Here is a 14950-nt window from a genome sequence, read left to right as displayed (position 1 = left end):
CGATGGATATTTGTATCCCAAGGCTACAAACTGGAATTCGAAGAGGTGCCCCCTCGCCGATTTTTCAAGTCGGCCTTGCCAGCTTCTCCCCCAGAGAGGGAAGTAGTGTTCGCTGCAATTCAAAAGCTGTATCAACAGCAAGTGATTGTCAAGGTTCCCCTAGTCCAACGGGGGAAAGGGTACTATTCGACCCTGTTCGTGGTCCCGAAGCCGGATGGTTCGGTCAGACCCATTTTAAATCTAAAATCCCTAAACCTGTACTTGAAAAAGTTCAAATTCAAGATGGAATCGCTCCGGGCTGTGATCTCCAGTCTGGAAGGGGGGGATTTTATGGTGTCACTCGACATAAAGGATGCATACCTTCATGTCCCCATATATCCTCCTCATCAGGCATACCTGAGATTCGCTGTACAGGACTCTCATTACCAGTTTCAGTCGTTGCCGTTTGGGCTTTCCACGGCCCCGAGGATTTTCACCAAGGTGATGGCGGAGATGATGGTGCTCCTGCGCAGGCAGGGAGTCACAATTATCCCATACTTGGACGATCTCCTGATAAAAGCAAGATCGAGAGATCATTTGCAGAAAAGCGTGTCTCTCTCCCTGAGAGTACTACAACAACACGGTTGGATTCTCAATCTGCCAAAGTCACAATTGATTCCAACGACTCGACTATCATTCCTAGGAATGATTCTGGACACGGAGCAGAAGAGGGTTTTTCTCCCGATGGAAAAAGCCCAGGACCTCCAGAACATGGTCAGAGACTTGCTAAAGCCGAAAAGAGTGTCTGTTCATCAATGCACTCGTGTTCTGGGGAAAATGGTGGCAGCCTACGAGGCCATCCCCTTCGGCAGGTTTCATGCAAGGACGTTTCAGTGGGACCTCCTGGACAAGTGGTCCGGGTCCCATCTACTAATACATCAGAAGATAAGCCTGTCCCCCCGGGCCAGGGTGTCTCTCCTGTGGTGGCTGCAAAGTGCTCACCTTCTAGAGAGTCGCAGGTTCGGCATTCAGGACTGGGTTCTGGTGACCACGGACGCGAGCCTCCGAGGATAGGGAGCAGTCACACAAGGAAGAAATTTTCAAGGGCTATGGTCAAGCCAGGAGGCTTGTCTACACATCAACGTACTGGAATTGAGGGCCATATACAACGGCCTACGACAAGCGGAGGATCTTCTTCGCGACCTACCGGTTCTGATTCAATCAGACAACGTCACAGCCGTGGCTCATGTAAACCGCCAAGGCGGGACAAGGAGCAGAGTGACAATGGCGGAAGTCACCAGGATTCTTCGCTGGGCGGAAAATCACGTAAGCGCTCTGTCAGCGGTCTTCATTTCGGGAGTGGACAACTGGGAAGCAGGCTTCCTCAGCAGACACGATCTCCATCCAGGAGAGTGGGGACTTCATCAAGAAGTTTTTACAGATATAACAAGTCTTTGGGGAATTCCTCACATAGACGTGATGGCGTCACGCCTCAACAAGAAGCTTCAGAGGTATTATGCCAGGTCAAGGGACCCTCGGGCAGTAGCGGTGGACGCCCTGGTGACACCATGGGTGTTTCAGTCGGTCTATGTGTTCCCCCCTCTTCCTCTCATCTCAAATATATTGAGAATCATACGACAAAAAAGAGTAAAAACAATACTCATTGTTCCAGATTGGCCTCGAAGGGCCTGGTATTCAGATCTTCAGGAGATGCTCACAGAAGATCCCTGGCCTCTTCCTCTCAGGGAGGACCTGTTACAACAGGGGCCCTGCGTGTTCCAAGACTTACCGTGGTTACGTTTGACGGCATGGCGGTTGAACGCCGAATCCTAGCTGGGAAAGGTATTCCGGAGGAAGTCATACCTACTCTGATAAAGGCTAGGAAGGACGTGACGGCAAAACATTATCACCGTATCTGGAAGAAGTATGTTTCTTGGTGTGAAGCCAAGAATGCTCCTACGGAAGATTTCCATCTGGATCGTTTTCTTCACTTTCTACAGACAGGAGTGGATATGGGCCTAAAATTAGGCTCCATTAAGGTACAGATTTAGGCCCTGTCTATTTTCTTTCAGAAGGAATTTGCTTCTCTCCCAGAAGTCCAGACTTTTGTAAAGGGAGTGCTGCACATCCAGCCTCCTTTTGTGTCCCCAGTGGCACCTTGGGACCTTAACGTGGTGTTACGGTTCCTGAAGTCTCACTGGTTTGAACCTCTTCAAACGGTTGAATTGAAATTTCTCACTTGGAAGGTGGTCATGTTGTTGGCCTTGGCATCTGCAAGGCGGGTGTCCGAATTGGCAGCCTTGTCTCACAAGAGCCCCTATTTGACCTTCCATGTGGATAGAGCAGAGTTGAGGACTCGTCCTCACTTTTTGCCTAAGGTGGTTTCTTCATTTCATATGAACCAACCTATTGTGGTGCCTGTGGCTACGAGTGATTTGGAGGATTCCAAGTCCCTGGATGTAGTCGGGGTCTTAAAAATCTATGTAGCCAGGACGGCTCGAGTTAGGAAAACAGAAGCACTGTTTGTCCTGTATGCAGCCAACAAAGTTGGCGCTCCTGCTTCGAAGCAGACTATTGCTCGCTGGATCTGTAACACGATTCAGCGGGCTCATTCTACGGCAGGATTGCCGTTAACAAATTCGGTAAAGGCCCATTCCACTAGGAAGGTGGCCTCTTCTTGGGCGGCTGCCCGAGGCGTCTCGGCTTTACAGCTTTGCAGAGCTGCTACCTGGTCAGGTTCAAACACTTTTGCAAAGTTCTATAAGTTTGATACCCTGGCTGAGGAGGACCTTGCGTTTGCTCAGTCGGTGCTGCAGAGTCGTCCGCACTCTCCCGCCCGGTCTGGAGCTTTGGTATAAACCCCATGGTCCTTACGGAGTCCCCAGCATCCTCTAGGACGTAAGAGAAAATAAGATTTTAAACCTACCGGTAAATCTTTTTCTCCTAGTCCGTAGAGGATGCTGGGCGCCCGTCCCGGTGCGGACCAAATCTGCAAGGCTTGTATATAGTTGTTGCTTACATAAAGGTTATGTTACAGTTGAGATCAGTCTTTAGCTGATACTGTTTTGTTCATACTGTTAACTGGTTGCGTATGTTCCAGGTTGTACGGTATGGATTGTGTGGGTTGGTATGAATCTTGCCCTTAGATTTACAAAATCCTTTCCTCGTATTGTCCATCTCCTCTGGGCACAGTTTCTAACTGAGGTCTGGAGGAGGGGCATGGAGGGAGGAGCCAGTGCACACCCATTCTAAAGTTCTTTATAGTGCCCATGTCTCCTGCGGAGCCCGTCTATACCCCATGGTCCTTACGGAGTCCCCAGCATCCTCTACGGACTAGGAGAAAAAGACTTACCGGTAGGTTTAAAATCCTATTTTTCTCTTACGTCATAGAGGATACTGGGGTCCACATTAGTACCATGGGGATGTATCAAAGCTCCCAAACCGGGTGGGAAAGTGCTGAGGTTCCTGCAGAACTGATTGACCAAACTGAAGGTCCTCAGAGGCCAAAGTATCGAACTTGTAGAACTTAGCAAACGTGTTTGAACCCGACCAAGTAGCTGCTCGGCAGAGTTGCAAAACCGAGACACCCCGGGCAGTCGCCCAGGAAGAACCCACCGACCTAGTAGAGTGGGCTTGTACTTTAGGAACCAGCAAACCTGCCGATGAATAAGCATGCTGGATAGTAAGCCTGATCCAGCGAGCAATAGACTGCTTGGAAGCAGGACACCCAATCTTCTTGGGATCATAGAGAACAAACAGCGAGTCAGATTTCCTGTGACGAGCTGTCCGCTTCACGTAGATCTTCAAAGCCCTCGCAACATCCAAGGACTTTGAGGTAGCAGAGGTGTCAGTAAGCACCGGAACCACAATAGGTTGGTTGATATGAAACGCAGACACCACCTTAGGAAGAAATTGCTCACGAGTTCTGAGCTCAGCTCTATCTTCATGAAAAATCAAATAAGGGCTTTTGTGAGAAGCCCCTAGTTCGGACACATGACTTGCAGAAGCGAAGGCCAATATTGTAACAGTCTTCCACGTAAGAAACTTTACGTCAACCTCCTGTAAAGGCTCAAACCATTCTGATTGTAGGAACTGCATCACCACGTTCAGATCTGCTGTGGGAGGCACAAAGGGCGGTTGGATGTGCAGAACACCCTTCAAGAACGTCTGAACCTCAGGGAGGGAAGCCAATTGTTTCTGGAAGAAAATTGATAAGGCCAAAATCTGGACCTTCTAGGAGCCCAAACACCACGAGACATATTTTTTCCAAATACGGTGGGAATGTTTGGACGTCACCCTTTTCCTGGCTTGGATCAGGGTTGGAATGACCTTGTTCGGAATGCCTTTCCGGGCTAAAATCTGATGCTCAACCTCCATGCCGTCAAACGTAGCCATGGTAAGTCTTGATAGACAAATGGCCCCTGTTGCAGAAGACCCTCCCGAAGAGGTAGAGGCCACAGGTCCTCTGGGGGGCATCTCCAGTAGATCCGCGTACCAGGCCCTTCTTGGCCAATCCGGAGCAATGAGAATTGCTTGAACCTTTTCCCTTTTTTTATTATTTTGAGAATTCTTGGGATCAGTGGAAGAGGTGGAAACATGTAAATCATTCGGTCGACCCATGGAGTCACCAGAGCGTCCACCTCCACTGCTTGAGGGTCCCTCAACCTGGAACAATACCGCTTTAGCTTCTTGTTGAGACGAGAGGCCATCATGTCTATTTGTGGAATTCCCCACTGACGTGTTAAGGACTCGAGCACCTGCAGGTGAAGGCCCCACTCTCCCGGGTGTAGGTCGTGTCTGCTGAGGAAGTCCGCTTCCCAGTTGTCTACTCCCGGAATTAAGATTGCCGACAATGCCACCGCGTGTCTTTCTGCCAGAGGAGAGTTCTTGTTACCTCTGACATTGCTGCTCTGCTCTTCGTTCCGCCCTGTCGGTTTATGTACGTTACTGCCGTCACATTGTCCGACTGAACCTGAATGGCGTGATTTTGAAGAAGATGCGATGCTAGTAGAAGGGCGTTGTACATGGCCCTTAGTTCCAGAATGTTGATCGGAAGTATGGTTTCCAGACTTGAGCATTTTCCTTGGAACTGTTCCCCCTGGGTGACTGCTCCCCAACCTCTGAGGCTTGCATCTGTTTTTAGCAGAACCCAATTTTGATTTCCGAACCTTCGACCCTCTGTCAGGTGAGAAGTCTGAAGCCACCACAGAAGAGAAATCCTGGCTTTTGGTGACAGACGTATCCTCTGGTGCATGTGAAGATGCGATCTGGACCATTTGTCCAGCAGATTCAGCTGAAAAGGCCTTGCATGAAACCTTCCGTACTGCAGAGCCTCGTAAGAGGCGACCACCTTCCTCAGAAGGTGAATGCATAGATGCACCGATACCTAGGCTGGTTTTAGGACATCCTGCACCATCGACTGGATTACCAATGCCTTTTCCAACGGAAGGAATAACTTCTGTGCCTCTGTATCCAGTATCATCCCCAGAAACGGAAGCCTTGGTGTTGGTTCCAGGTGGGATTTTGGTTGGTTCAAAATCCATTCGTGATCCTGAAGTAGTTGGGTTGAGAGGGCAATGCTGTCCCAACAACCTCTCCCTGGAGGGCGCTTTTATCAACAGGTCATCCAGGTACGGTATTATGTTCACTCCCTGCTTGCGGAGGAGAAACATCTCTGCCATTACCTTGGTGAATACCCTCGGTGCCGTGGAGAGGCCAAATGGCAGGGCCTGAAACTGGTAATGATAGTCCTGTAGTGCAAGGCGTCCAGATCGGAATATGAAGGTACGCATCCTTGATATCCACAGACACCAGAAATTCCCCCGCCTACAGACCTGATATCACCGCTCTCAGAGACTCCATCTTGAACTTGAACACCCTTAAATACGGGTTCAGTGATTTGAGGTTTAGAATGGGCCTTACTGAACTGTCTGGTTTCTGTACAACAAACAGGTTGGAGTAATAACCCTTGTTTTGTAGTTAAAGTGGAACTGGGATAATGACCTGAGTCTGTACTAGTTTTTGAATTGCTGCCTGTAATGTCATACTTACTTCCAGAGAAGCTGGTAAGCCTGATTTGAAGAATCTGTGAGGTGGGAGTTCCTGAAACTCCAGTCTGTTTCTTTATCATCCACTAGGGGTCACTGGAGTACTCTTGGGATATGGACGGGCGTAGCCGAACAAAGGCACTGAATATTCAAATTTAGGACTCTCCCCCCTCCATATCCCCGAGTACCTCAGTGTACTTTGTCAGTGTTTTTTCGGTGCTCACAGCATGAACATCGGCTTGTGGGAATGCCCACATTTCAGAAGATTTTATTAATTTTTCATTTTACTTTTTATTTTTTAATTTTTACACTTCCCGTCCCAGTTTCTGGAAAAACATGGGTCCGGGATGGTGCCGCTGCAAGGCAGCGTATGGCGTGTCGGTCCTCACAAAGAGCACCCTCACAGCCACAGGCGCTATAAGCGCATGGCGTGTCGGTCCTCACAAAGAGCACCCTCACAGCCACAGGCAGCCACTGTCTCCTGCAAGCTGAACGGAGCTTACAGAAAGAAGCTCCGTCACAGCCAGGATGAGACAAAGAGCTGGAAGGAGCTACAGCTGCAAGGAGCTTACAGGAAGCCCCGTCACAAGATGAGAAGCTGGAGGCTGAAACGGAGCTTACAGAGAGAAGCTCGTCACAGCCAGGATGAAAGCGGCACAAGGTATGGGGGTCAGGGCGGTCAGCTCACGCTGCCGCCCTGCTGTGTGAAAGTGTGATACTGTAGCCGCCGCTGAGCACGCCGCTGAAGGGGTCCCGCTGAACTACGCGCAGAGCGGCCGCACGTCACTCAGACGCCGGCCGCTCTCACTGGGCTGATTGCCCGGCAACACTACAGAGGCGCCGCCGAGACTCTCCGTGTGCTAAAGAGCGGCCGCACGTCACTCACGGACGCCGGCCGCTCTTCCAGTGAGACACAGCACGCCGCTGATGCCGGACACAGGGAGACTGTGTACTACTGTAGGAAGGTGCCGGCCGCTCTTCCGGACGGCTCCCCGGCCCTATATACAGCGCTCTCCTGCTCTCCCTGCACCCGATCCCCGTACGCTGCAGGTAACATGGGGATGCAGGGGGGGGGGAGGGGGAGTATTGCCCATAGCAGCAGCAAAGGCTGCATGGGTTAAAAATAGGCTGCTCAAACTACCTCACAAGCAGCGCAGCGTTTTAAACAGTGTCATGGGCTATAACATTTTATATATATAATATATAATGAAGTTTTTTGCTGCCAGGGACACTGTGTATAATATCAGTGGGAACTGTGATTATAGGTTTCAGCACATTTTATATATATAATATATAATGAAGCTTTTTGCTGCCAGGGACACTGTGTATAATATCAGTATGAACTGTGATTATATGTTTAAGCACATTTTATATATATAATATATATATGAGGCTTTGGCTGGCAATAGGCTATCAGTGGCATAACCTATTGCAGGTTTAACCATGTTTTCTGTTATTTTATGTTAAGGCTGCAAGATAATAACATTCACTGCAGCCAGTGTTCATATTAATGGAGGCTAACTAAATGCATGTATTTTACTGTATCCTACACCTGTGTTATCACTGGATAATAGGATATTAAGCCTATATTAACTGTATAATAGGCTATTAAGCCTATATTAACACTGCAGCAGGTAACCTGTACTGTGATTTTCTGTGAAAGCATGGCATGACGGCCATTTTAATCATTGCTGTTTTTCCAGTTTATAATTCCAGAACATTCCGGCCATACACCTCTACTCCACAAGGAGGCGCAGGGGTGTTGGTGGGAATTTTTGGTCAGCATAAGTTAGCCATGTAAACTGTATTTCTACATAATTCTAGAACATTCCTGCCCTACATCTCTAAGCCACCAGAGGCGCAGGGGTCTTAGTAGGAATTTGGTTCGGGTTTCATATGCCAACTGCTTTTCATAAAGATTACTCTGATTTCTCTTCACAGCGAATAAATCTTTCGTTTTTTACTAAAGATTTCCGTAGAGAGAAACAACCATGCGTTTAATATAAATATGCTGTTCAGCAATAAAATATATATATGACATAATAACGTCATAGGCGTGCAATGTCTGTCCGTTGCCTATTGTGGTGTCTGTCTGCATAGCGAGTAAGGCTCTAGCGCAGACCAAAAATAATTTTAAAGTCCTATTTTAAGCATTGGCAATTCAAATAAACATAGGAGTCTCGGAAGTTATTCCGCCAGCTCTAACAAAAGACAGTCTTTCCAAAGGGCCAATTTTCCCTTTGGGTATCACAGTGTTTATTTAACTGGTCTTATAATTTAATGCACGATTCTATGTCAAATCTCACACCGATAACTACGAGTGAGAAGGCTACATTAGACCAGCACTCAGATAGTGCAGGGTTGTTGCCAACATACATTGCTAAATTACAGTGAGTCAAGGTCTCCATTTTTACACTTAGTACACTTTGACCACTATTTAATCGTTTCCAAGATGACGCCATCCGCCATTGCTAAATGCGTCTGTGTCAAAAATTATAAAGACCCAAGAAACATTTGGGTCACTAGACTATGTATGGAAACAATGAGATTACTGTTAAAAGAAGCTGCAGAGTATATCTGTAAAGCTTCTTCTAACGACGGTACTTCGAATCTCACTTTTCATTGTCGCTAGTTCAGCACGACAAGGCCACAGCTTGTTGGTCCTAAATTTGATATTCAGCCATTACCGCATCCAGTATCAAAACGGAATACTTGGGCCGGCATTTAATCCCTTTAGACTTCAGTTTCAAGGCGTTGGTACAAAACACTCACGCCTTGTAACGACAGGACGCTACGGTCAGCAAGCCAGTAGTTTGATGACCTCTTTTCCAATTGTGGAAGCGTGTCTTTAAATGTTACTTTTGAGGGGTTTCCACACTTCAACTCAAGTTACAGTTAAAGGACATGACTGCCTCAGTCGAACGGTTTGGCAGGTGGCCATTTGGCCTCTGCTGGGTTTCAGCTGTCTTTATAATACAGGCTGTAGTACAACAACAGAGTCAGGGTTGTTTATTCCCCTCTGTTTGGGGTAACAAAACCATACAGCTCCGTCGCAGTTTCAATCAGCAAGTCACTTACTGCAGTTTGAAAATGGATTTGCTGCGGTTGGTATTGGCATATTGGAGCCACAAACTTGCATACTTGCACTTGATCTTCACAATGCATATATACCCATTCCGGTTTGCTCATCACAGGTTTTAGCGTTTGCAAATCGCCACAACCATTAACCATTTCAGGTCTACCGTTTATTATACTCTGGTATTTACCAAAGTGATGTTGGAAGATGATAGTTCATCTCACATAAGAACTCTGTCGCAACAGAGTTTCTCTATCTTAGATGATCTGCTCATAAGAACTCTGTCTCAACAAAGTTCCTCTAACTTGCGCTACTAATGTATACTGCGCTAGCAGATCACGTTCAAAATACAATTCCGTCTAAACGATGTCAATTCCTAGGTAATATTATAAATACGGTAAATCAAAGCATTTACCTACTACACCAGCAAGAACAAATGTACATCTAGTAATTAGTGCAAATCACGCTCACTAACGGTACATTGGTGTATTCACCTAGTTAAGATAATAATGCGTTTTAAAGCGATTTATTTCGCCGCCCTTCACTCGCCGTTCCCACAGAGGGGCGAGGGTGTATAATACTCTGGACGAGAGTCGCAGAGGTTCAGGAGTTGTAGTTTACAAAAGATCAGCGACAGAGGTTCTAAAACACGATAGATTGCTGTCGATAAATGTTCTGGAACTACGTGAATTTTACAATGCACTACATGCTTCGCTTTCAGTCTGACCACGGCCAGTCAGACAACGCAACGGCAGTTGCATACAGAGACAAAAAAGCCGCATGGCAATGCGGCAGGTAACTCCAATTCTCAATGGCTCAGAACACTATTATGTGAAAGTGTCAAGAGATTATTCCGTGCGTGGACATCTGTTAGACAGATGATCTCACCCGTCAGAATTTGGATCCTGAAAACTGGACATTAAATCCAGAGGTGTTTCTTGGGGTTACCCTCAACATGATGGCATCTCGCCACAATTACAAAAGCTCAGTATGTGTACAAAACAACAGATCACAAGGGCAGTGGCGGTGGAGTCTCTCACATTCATGTGGTCATTCAGCATCGTGTATCTGGCTCCACCATTTTCCGCTGCTCTCTCCGTTGTCAAAACGGATCATAAGACAGTTCGTCACAGTCATACTGATGGTATCTCATGTGTGTTGGAGAAGTTGCTTCTTGAATTTCCAAGGAATACTTGCACACGATCTTGGGGCGCTCATAATACGTCCAACCTGTTACATCAGGGAACGTTCTTTTACCCATATTTACCTATGTACCTATTACCTATGTACCGCAGCTGCGGTTGATGGGGTGAGGGTTCAAACGCCCTCTTAAGAAATAGAGCATTACAGTGTCGGTTATACCAACCATGTTACGAGATAGTAGACCGCTTAAGGCAGCTCATTATTACAAAATTTCGTGTGCTTACATAAGTCGTAAACCTCGGAAGTTTCCAACATCATCCTTCAAGTTACCCGTATTCTGTTAAACGGGGTGGTATGGAAAACTGCGTTTACTGGCACGGAGGGTGCAGGTATCTGTGTAGTAAACTTATCTTCAAAGACGTTTGTCTTTATTGCGTCTGTACACACCGTTATACAAGGTGTCACCAAAGTTCAGACTCTATTTATCTCACCTACAGCGCCAGGCGACTGGAGGTTGGGTTCAGATTTCTTACAGTTTCATATTTTGAACACTTACAACACATGGGGATTAAGTTTCTCACTTTGGAAAACATTTTTCTTCTAGCCTTGGCTTCGGCAAGGGTTTTGTTTTCATATTTGGGTGCCTTGTATTCCAAGCCACCGTATTTGAGTTTTCTCATGACAAAGCAGATCTTCCGACGAATTCCGCTTTCGTATCCTTCACATCTATATACCAATAGTGGTTCCTGTGTGGACAGCACGTTCTAGAATTCTGAATGTGGTACACGCATTACGCGTTTATATATGTCCCGAACGTCTACAGTACGTGATATGAATACGTTGTTTGTTCTCTATGATACTGCCAACTGGGGTTAACCAGTTTCTCAGCAGACATTATCCAGTTGAATAATAATAATGACTACAAGTCAGGGTTCCTTTAAGGCTAAGTTACAATCGCCTACGTCAGTAATAGCTCATCCCACAGGTTCTGTGGGAATGTCAGACCCAGCGGGTCGGGGAGCGTCTACGACGCGGCTACATAGCCTTCAGTGCACCACGTTTGTGCACGTTTACATATAATGGTGGCGCCATCAGCATCTAGCTTTGGTCTGCCTACTGTTACAAGTATCAAACAGCTCTCCCGCCCACGAGGGAAGCTTTGGTACGTCCCAAGAGTACTCCAGTGACCCCTAGTGGATGATAAAGAAAATAGGATTTTGGTACTTACCAGGTAAATCCTTTTCTTTGAATCCATAGGGGGCACTGGACGCCCACCCAGAGCAGTTTTACCTGGGTTGTTTTAAGCTCAAGGGAGCTTAGGGTCACAAGTTTTACTTGGTTTGTATTAAGCTCAGAGGAGCTTGTGGTAACACATTTTCACCGATTGGTTCAAAGTATAAAGTTCTATCGGTTAAGGTGTCAACTGTTTAGTTGACAATAAGGTTATGGGTCAACTTTGTTGTTGTCCGTTATGTTATAGGTATTCTCCATTGTCAACCTCTCTATATCCTGTTCGCTCAGTAAAAAACACTGACAAAGTACACTGAGGTACTCGGGGATATGGAGGGGGGAGAGTCCTAAATTTGAATATTCAGTGCCTTTGTTCGGCTACGCCCGTCCATATCCCAAGAGTACTCCAGTGCCCCCTATGGATTCAAAGAAAAGGATTTACCTGGTAAGTACCAAAAACCTATTATCCCTGGGTGATAAGGTCTGTGACCCGGGAATCCTGGCAAGATGTTACCCAAACGTGACTGAAATAATGTAACCGAGCTCCCACCTGCCGGTCTTCCAGGCAGTGTGGACCACTGTCATGCTGAAGGCTTTGAGGAAGCAGATCCGGAGGTCTGTTCCTGAGAACCTGCAGCTGCTGGTTTCCTGGGTTTACCTCTATTACCTTTGAAGGCTGTAGAGGAACCGTTGGATTTGCCCTTGAATTTCGCTGTCCGAAAGGACTGCAGAGTTGGAGCAGAGTAGGTTTTCCTAGCTGGGGGTGTTGCGGAAGGAAGATACGTAGACTTACCCGCCGTACCCTTGGATATCAACTTATCCAGTTTCTCCCCAAAATTGGCCTCATCTGTAAAAGGTAGATTTCTCTGACGTCCTAGTGGATGCTGGGGACTCCGTCAGGACCATGGGGAATAGCGGCTCCGCAGGAGACAGGGCACAAAATTTAAAAGTTTGACCACTAGGTGGTGTGTACTGGCTCCTCCCCCTATGACCCTCCTCCAAGCCTCAGTTAGGTTTTTGTGCCCGTCCGAGCAGGGTGCAATCTAGGTGGCTCTCATAAAGAGCTGCTTAGAGTAAAAGTTTTGATAGTTTTATTATTTTCAGTGAGTCCTGCTGGCAACAGGCTCACTGCAACGAGGGACCTAGGGGAGAAGAAGTGAACTCACCTGCGTGCAGGATGGATTTGCTTCTTAGGCTACTGGACACTAGCTCCAGAGGGACGATCACAGGTACAGCCTGGATGGGTCACCGGAGCCGCGCCGCCGACCCCCTTGCAGATGCCGAAGTAAGAAGAGGTCCAGAAACCGGCGGCTGAAGGCTTTTCAGTCTTCATGAGGTAGCGCACAGCACTGCAGCTGTGCGCCATTGCGCTCAGGCACACTTCACACCGGCGGTCACTGAGGGTGCAGGGCGCTGGGGGGGGCGCCCTGGGCAGCAATGTTAATACCTTTCTGGCTAAAAAGAATACATCACATATAGTCCATGAGGCTATATGGATGTATTTCACCCCTGCCAGGTCTCAGAAAAACCGGGAGAAGAGCCCGCCGGAATAGGGGGCGGGGCCTATCTCCTCAGCACACAGCGCCATTTTCCTACACAGCTCCGCTGCTAGGAAGGCTCCCAGGCTCTCCCCTGCACTGCACTACAGAAACAGGGTAAAAAACAGAGAGGGGGGGCATTTTTTGGCGATATTATATATATTTAAGCAGCTATAAGGAAACAACACTTATATAAGGTTGTTCCTATATAATTATAGTGCTTTGGTGTGTGCTGGAAAACTCTCCCTCTGTCTCCCCAAAGGGCTAGTGGGGTCCTGTCTTCTATCAGAGCATTCCCTGTGTGTCTGCTGTGTGTCGGTACGTGTGTGTCGACATGTATGAGGACGATGTTGGTGTGGAGGCGGAGCAATTGCCGGTAATGGTGATGTCACCCCCTAGGGAGTCGACACCGGAATGGATGGCTTGGTTTATGGAATTACGTGATAATGTCAGCACGCTGCAAAAGTCGGTTGACGACATGAGACGACCGGCAAACCAGTTAGTACCTGTACAGGCGTCTCAAACACCGTCAGGGGCTGTAAAACGCCCTTTGCCTCAGTCGGTCGACCCAGACACGGACACCGAATCTAGTGTCGACGGTGAAGAAACGAACGTATTTTCCAGTAGGGCCACACGTTATATGATCACGGCAATGAAGGAGGCTTTGCATATCTCTGATACTGCAAGTACCACAAAAAGGGGTATTATGTGGGGTCTGAAAAAACTACCTGTAGTTTTTCCTGAATCAGAGGAATTGAATGACGTGTGTGATGAAGCGTGGGTTACCCCTGATAAAAAACTGCTAATTTCAAAGAAGTTATTGGCGTTATACCCTTTCCCGCCAGAGGTTAGGGCGCGCTGGGAAACACCCCCTAGGGTGGACAAGGCGCTCACACGTTTATCCAAACAAGTGGCGTTACCGTCTCCTGATACGGCCGCCCTCAAGGATCCAGCTGATAGGAGGCTGGAAAATACTCTAAAAAATATATACACACATACTGGTGTTATACTGCGACCAGCAATCGCCTCAGCCTGGATGTGCAGTGCTGGGGTGGCTTGGTCGGATTCCCTGACTGAAAATATTGATACCCTGGATAGGGACAGTATTTTATTGACTATAGAGCAATTAAAGGATGCATTCCTTTATATGCGAGATGCACAGAGGGATATCTGCACTCTGGCATCAAGAGTAAGTGCGATGTCCATATCTGCCAGAAGAAGTCTATGGACACGACAGTGGTCAGGCGATGCGGATTCCAAACGGCATATGGAAGTATTGCCGTATAAAGGGGAGGAATTATTTGGGGTCGGTCTATCGGATTTGGTAGCCACGGCAACAGCCGGGAAGTCCACCTTTTTACCTCAAGTCCCCTCCCAGCAGAAAAAGACGCAGTCTTTTCAGCCGCAGTCCTTTCGTTCCTATAAGAACAAGCGAGCAAAAGGACATTCATATTTGCCCCGAGGCAAAGGAAAGGGTAAGAGACTGCAGCAAGCAGCCCCTTCCCAGGAGCAGAAGTCCTCCCCGGCTTCTGCAAAGGCCTCAGCATGACGCTGGGACCTTACAAGCGGACTCAGGGGCGGTGGGGGGTCGCCTCAAGAATTTCAGCGCACAGTGGGCTCACTCGCAGGTGGACCCCTGGATCCTGCAGGTAGTATCTCAGGGTTACAGGTTGGAATTCGAGAAGTCTCCCCATCGCCGGTTCCTAAAATCTGCTTTGCCAACGTCTCCCTCAGACAGGGCGACGGTATTGGAAGCCATTCACAAGCTGTATTCTCAGCAGGTGATAATCAAGGTACCCCTTCTACAACAGGGAAAGGGGTATTACTCCACGCTATTTGTGGTACCGAAGCCGGACGGCTCGGTAAGACCTATTCTAAATCTGAAATCTCTGAACCTGTACATACAAAAATTCAAGTTCAAGATGGAGTCACTCAGA

General features: G+C 47.6%; 1 protein-coding gene and 1 non-coding gene across 5 annotated transcripts in view; both read left to right on the top strand.

The window, feature by feature from the left end:
• BRPF1 (bromodomain and PHD finger containing 1) overlaps window positions 1-14950 on the top strand; it is a 101415-nt gene that overhangs the window by 64952 nt on the left and 21513 nt on the right. The window lies entirely within an intron of this gene.
• On the top strand, window positions 7946-8066 carry LOC134959541 (U5 spliceosomal RNA). The gene has a single exon (XR_010187563.1). It is a non-coding gene; the product is annotated as a U5 spliceosomal RNA (small nuclear RNA).

This window comes from Pseudophryne corroboree, chromosome 9 (genome assembly GCF_028390025.1).
Source record: "Pseudophryne corroboree isolate aPseCor3 chromosome 9, aPseCor3.hap2, whole genome shotgun sequence".
In the NCBI taxonomy this organism is placed as follows: domain Eukaryota; kingdom Metazoa; phylum Chordata; class Amphibia; order Anura; family Myobatrachidae; genus Pseudophryne; species Pseudophryne corroboree.
This window is presented reverse-complemented; position numbering and strand designations above follow the sequence as displayed.